This window comes from Tyto alba, unplaced genomic scaffold (genome assembly GCF_018691265.1).
Source record: "Tyto alba isolate M040663 unplaced genomic scaffold, T.alba_DEE_v4.0 Super-Scaffold_40, whole genome shotgun sequence".
In the NCBI taxonomy this organism is placed as follows: Eukaryota; Metazoa; Chordata; class Aves; order Strigiformes; family Tytonidae; genus Tyto; species Tyto alba.
In genome coordinates, this window is record NW_024881316.1 from 50,450,762 (window position 1) to 50,456,950 (window position 6,189).

Sequence of the window (6,189 nt, forward strand, 5' to 3'; positions counted from 1 at the left end):
GAGGGGACAAGGCATCAGGTCACGGTGGCGATCTGAAGCGCGTCCCAGGCAGCAGCACGCCTCGGTGCTCCTGAGCGATTCAGCTTGCGGCAGCTCCCCGGGGGGACGGTGGGTCCCTGTTGAAGACCATCCCTGGCAGGGCCAGGCCGGCAGCAGCTGTGGTTCCCCGGGGGTGGCTTCGGGGTGCGCGGCGGTGGGGCTGCTCCGTCGGCTCGACAAGGTGGTAGTGAATGAGGGAGCGACCCCCGGGTTCGCGTGGGAGGACGGGGGTCTGCAGGGGGACGTGTGCTGAGGCCAGGCCCTGGGAAGGCAGATCGCAGCGGGTGGCAGGTAGGGACTGTCTCCTGGCATCTTTTGGCAACGAAGGGAATTTCTTCCGCTGGAGGCCCGGGGCAGTGATCGCCTCGGTGGCTCCTGCCCACAGGACCCGGGGTGAGGGAGGGAGAGGGAAGGAGGCAGGGGCACGGGGCAGAACCACCGGCAGTGGTCCCACCCGACAGGACCAGCCCACCGACGTGCTCCACACGGCTGGGCTGGGGCATCCACGGACCTTCCCACCCACCTCCGGACACAGCCCCGGCTCTGCCACGGCGTGGCCTCTCCCCATCCCCTGTAACACCGTCCTGCCTTGTGTTCGTGATCGTCGCCCTCTGCCACCATCTCCCCTCCCCTGCCTCTGCCCTCTATCACCACCTGCCTCTCTGAAGTCTTTGTCCCCTTCGCCCCCACCCCAGCAGATGCCTTGTAGGCGATTTTGGAGGCTGTAGGCTGCTCCCAGGACTGAGCTCGCTCCCCGGGGAGCAGCAGCCAGGTCTGGTCTGCGCTCAGCCTGGGGAGGAGGGTGCAGGGGGACGGGTGTTTTAGGAGGGAGAGGGGGGTCCCTTCCACAGCTTGGGATGAGGTCCTTCCATCTGCAGGTACCGCCGACAGCCGAGGGGGGTGTGCACGCACATCCCAGCTGGCTCTGGCCTCCCGGAACACAGTAGATAGATAAGAGACCCGGTTCCTTCTTCAGTTTTCAGGTTGGCATCTGGGAGTGAGGGTCGGGAAGCGCAGACCTCGGAACGGGGAGGAGCTGCCTGCACCGTGGCCTGCAGGAATACCTTCTCCTCCCTTGCTTTCTGATTGCCTCAAGTTCACCTCCAAGCCGGCTCAGCAGCTCATGGGGCCCTGAGGTGGTGAACCACCGACCGTCTCTTTTACCTCCCTGCTCGAGCCAGGGCACGGCAGACAAAGCCCAAGAGCTGGCCGGTGTCCTCTCATTCCCCCCCCGGGGGCTCCCCCCAGGCCACGGAACGTGCTGAAGGGTGGATGTTCTCCACGCTCGTCACCCATGGCACGTCACCCATGGCACGTGTTGGTCCTCACCCGTGTCAGGGCAAAAGGACAGGGCGGGATCCGCGCGGAAGCCAGAGCAGGGGGCTCCGGGTGCGGGGGACGGGCTGAGCCGCTGCCGACACCCGAGCGATGCTCGTGATGCGGCCGTCACACGCGTGGGCCCGGCAGCACCCCCAGCCCCCCCGTGCACTCACCCGGGCTCCCCCCACCGCCGCCCCCGGCCTCCCGAGCACAAACCCGGCGCAAGGCTGCGGGCAGGCGCCGGGGGGGCCGGGCTGAGGCCGGAGCGAGCTCGTGGCAGCGATGTGCCTCTGCCTCCTCGGGTGGCCCCGCAGCCTCTCCGCGCCGCTGCAGCACCTCCCGTGTATATTTGTAATGTTCTTTGGTCTTTGTATGTCGGTGCGTGTGTATTTACATACGAGTGTGTGTAGGTGTGTGTGGGTACGCGCGCGTGTAGCCAAGGGATCTATTTACCGTCAGTGTGAGGGACTGTACAGGGGGCAAATCTCAGCGGGAGGGAAGGGGCTGGGATGGGGCTTTTTTTTTTTTTTTTTTTTTTCCCCCCCCCCCGTTGTTGTTGTTTACTTGTTTGTTTAGTTATTTTGTGTTTCAGGTTTGGACGGGTTTTTTCCGCGAGGGGGTGGGTTCGGGTCTGTTTCGGATTGATTGACAAGGTGAGGGCCTTGATTAGGACCAAATTTTCGTGCCTGTTGCTCTGGTGATTTATTTAGAAATCAAAAGTTTACTGTATGGTGGCCCATCCTTGTCACGCTATACATATGAATATACAGGACATATTATAAATATATATATATATTATACATACTGTATGGAGAGAGGTCATTAATCTCACACCCCCTCTGGCTTTGGATGGACACCTCTTCACTATGCTGTAATGTAGCTTTGACCCGGTGCTGGGAATGACCAGAAAGCGCCAGCACCCCTCGAAAACTGGCACTGACACCAATAAAGAGATGAGCATCATCGCAAAGGGCGTCTGCAGCCTCGTTCATCCCCAGATCCGGCCGGCGGGGCCGCTGCTGACGCAGTAATTGCATCGCTGTGCCCTGCTCGGGGGGGACCTCCCAGCTCTCTGTGTTTAGAGATGAGGATTTGGGATTTGGGGTTCCTGCTGCTGTGCGAACCGGGGCACCGACGCCTGCCCACCTGGGCTCCTCCATGGAGTTCTCCTGTTTCGTGTAAGATAGTTTGTAAATAAAACAACTGTAATTTGCAGGAAGCAAATTACAGCCTGGGCAGGCTGGAGAGGTGGGACCGTGCAGACCTCGTGAGGTTCAACACGGCCAAGGGCAAGGGCCTGCCCGGGGGTTGGGGTGATCCCCAGCACAAACCCAGGCTGGGCCCTCGAGGGGTGGCTGGAGAGCAGCCCCGAGGAGAGGGGCTGGGGGGAACTGGGGGGGGGAAAACTGCCCGTGACCCAGCCCCGTGCGCTCACAGCCCAGAACCCACCCGGGCCCTGGGCTGCAGCCAGAGCAGGGGGGGCAGCAGGGCCGGGGGGGGATTCTCCCCCTCTGCTCCGCTCTGGGGAGACCCCCCTGCAGTGCTGGGGCCAGCTCGGGGGCCCCCAACAGCAGAAGGACCCGGAGCTGCTCGAGCGGGGCCAGAGGAGGCCACGGAGATGCTGGGGGGGCTGGAGCAGCTCCCCTGGGGGGCCGGGCTGAGAGAGTTGGGGGGGTTCAGCCTGGAGAAGAGAAGGCTCCGGGGAGACCTTCGAGCGGCCCCCCAGGGCTTAAAGGGGGGACAGGAGAGGGGGGGAGGGACTCTGGATCAGGGGGTGGGGGTAGGACGAAGGGGGGACGGTTTTAAACTGAAAGAGGGGAGATTTAGATTAGATGTAAGGATGAAATCCTTCCCTGTGCGGGGGGTGAGGCGCTGGCCCAGGGTGCCCAGAGCAGCTGTGGGTGCCCCCTCCCTGGAAGGGTTCCAGGCCAGGTTGGACGGGGCTGGGAGCCCCCTGGGCTGGGGGAAGGGGGCCCTGCCCGGGGCAGGGGGGGGCACTGGGGGGGCTATAAGGTCCCTTCCCACCCACACCGGTCTGTGGTTCTCAGTTTCACTAAGACAAGGCGTAAGCAGGAAAAGCTGGTTTTGCGGGGTATGAGCACTCCCCATATGTAACAGGCAGTGTAGGAGCTCCAAGAGCGTGGAGAGGCCCATGTAAAATTGGTGAGTGGATTTTGAGGCAGTTTCCTTTCACATGCTCACTTATTTCCTTCCAGCTTAGGGACCCAGATGCCCGGAGCGAGCCCCAGCACAGCCCGCTTTACCAGCACGCAGATTTATTATTTTGTTGGGTATAAGCTCAACTATAAATAAAAGTTTTAATTAAAAACTGTTATTATCAGCGAGTTGGTGAGGTCTGCAGCCGCGTCAGGCAGAGCACGGGAGGTTGGCAAAGGGGGAGGCTGGAGCCGGGGGGGGCTGGCCAGGAGCACCCACAGCTCACACACGTGGGGAGGGTGGTTCTTGCAGAGGAAGGAGTGAAGAGCTGGGGTAAAACAAGAAGTGAGATTAAATGGGGACAGTTACAGCAAGGAAGGACCCGCAGGCACTCAAGGGAATCAAAGCTGCTGGTGAAACCTCGGCTGGAGACGGGTCATCTCCCAAGTGTGGCGGCATGCCGTTGGAAAACGGGGAAATTCCCATCTCTTCTGCATGAAAGCAGCCCTTACTAAGAAAACCCTGCAAAGGCGCTGGATTCCCACGCTGAATTCCCGAGACGGGCCGCGGCACGCTGACCTGCGCTGGCCCCCGCGTGGGCAGCTGGCGCTGGGGATCGCCCACGGCCGCTGCCTCCGTGGGCACAGGGGCGAGGACGTGGACAATGTAAGGGACAAGGCACACGATGAGAAGGAAGAGGAAAAGGGAAGAAGAAGGCAATCCGTCGGCGCATTAGCAGTAAGAGAAAAATGAAAGGATTCTTCACTCTGCACTGGGGAATGGATGATAATATCAGAGGAAAAAACTAAGCACACAATCATTTTTTTGTTTCACCCTTAATTTGAAAGGTCAGCTGCGATCAGATGGCTAACCATAAATGTCAGCGAAAAAGGGCTGAGGACTCGGGCTAAAACAAGAAACCAGTAGGTTAAAGATTTCTTATACGCGTTGGATGTTTCCAAATTTGCTGGGTCTGATTGAACTCATACCGATGTATGTAGGGAGGTTGGTAAAGCAGCCTCGGAGCTGCAAGTGAGGGGTTTTCAGAACTCATAAAGATCTGGCAAAGTGTCCAAACAGGAACAGGAAAAACTTACAGAATGTCTTTAAAATGGGGGAAAGGAGGACTCAGGGAATTACATAGCCAACCTAACTTCAACTCCTGAAAAGACATTGAATGGGTGAAAAAAAAATCCATCTGTAAGTATCGACAGGAGAACAAGGTGAGAAGTAACAGCCCACGTGGTTTGGTCCAACTCAAATCACATCAAACCAACATAATTTTCTGCTAAGACTAAGAGAGCTTGCAGATATGAAGGAGGCACGAACTATGATATATTGAGAGATTTTGGTGAAACTCTTTGACACGCTCGCTGATGAGAGGCTGAAGTGGAGTTAACAGTGGCAGATTTTTCCAAAAGAAACAGGCTGTAGGGAGGCAGAGACAGAAATGTGATGTTCTCCTTCAGCGCAGCACTTCCACGGGTGACCCACACCAGGCACTGCTTCTCAACCAAGAATGGGACCATTTGGAAAGACTCTGCAAGAAATTAATGGGAATGATGTGAAAACATGAAAGATTGAAAGAAACAGGGTCATTTCCCCCTAGGGCTAGAAGTCTGTGGAGAGAGGTAATCATCATCTTCAAAGACTGAAAAAGACTGCTGCAAAAGGCAGGGGTTATCCTGTTTCAGCTACCAAAAGGAGATAGGACAAGAATTGCCGGTCTGAAAACACAGCAAGAAAGATTTAGATAAGAATTTAGGAAAATTGCTGTGAGCTCCCAAGGATAACACAGCACTAGAATAGTTTACACGTGTACGATACAGAACTGCTTCCACTGGAGACATTTAAGAGCAGATTAGACTGACGGCTGTCAAGAACCATTTATGAGGCTGTTAATCACGCTGGAGGGCAAAGGATGGCGGGATAACCCCTGACCACCTCTTCCAATCCTATTCTCTGTGACTCTGGGATTTGAAATCACTGCAGGGTACTCCTGGGCGCCTGGGAGGACAGCCGAACCCAGGGCAGAGCTGGAAGAAACGGAGCAGGGTGAGACAAGGGAGGAAGTCAGGTTTTGCCATGTTCGGTTTATCTCTCCGCTGCCACCCAAGGCAGCCCGCGAGCAGATCAGAGAGCGAGGTCCCTCAGTAACACAGAGAGAATAAAAGGGGGGAAGTGACAAATTATAAACATCTACTTACTCCAGAGGAGTTCAGTGCAGAGAAGGGCAAAGGATTTTTCCACGCCAAGTGTTACTGCCAAAACCATTCTGAAATGTCAGCTTCGGCAACGCACCTGATATGTCCCACGGGACGAGGAGGTGACTTCAGGCAGGTAAAAACGCTCCGGTCACCAATAATACCCTTTCCTTGCAAATTCCACAGCGTCCGGCTAATGAGGTTCCAGCCTTGGGGCTGGCTGGTTTTCCCTACCCCAGCAGCAGAGCGCCAGCCAGGGGGGAGCTGCAGGTTTGGCTTAAGGAACAGGGACGTTCCCTCCGTCTTTGTTTCTCCCTCCTGCCCCGCGCGAGGCGCAAGGATGCGCTCAGCCGCTGCGGGCCATGAATATTGATGATCCACGTTCACAACATTTGCAATGCAGAAAATACCCAGGAGTGTCTGTGCTCTCCAGCTTCGCTGCGTTTTGGTTTGTGATTTGTTTCCTTGT

General features: G+C 57.1%; 1 protein-coding gene across 1 annotated transcript in view; it reads left to right on the top strand.

Annotated features, from left to right (window-relative positions):
* KIF3C (kinesin family member 3C) overlaps positions 1-2,329 on the top strand; it is a 15,039-nt gene extending 12,710 nt beyond the window's left edge. Inside the window, exon 8 of the mRNA XM_042803497.1 lies at positions 1-2,329. This exon is cut by the window's left edge and continues 1,251 nt beyond it. The gene's annotated coding sequence lies outside the window, so the exon portion shown is untranslated.
* Positions 2,330-6,189: the final 3,860 nt, after the last annotated feature.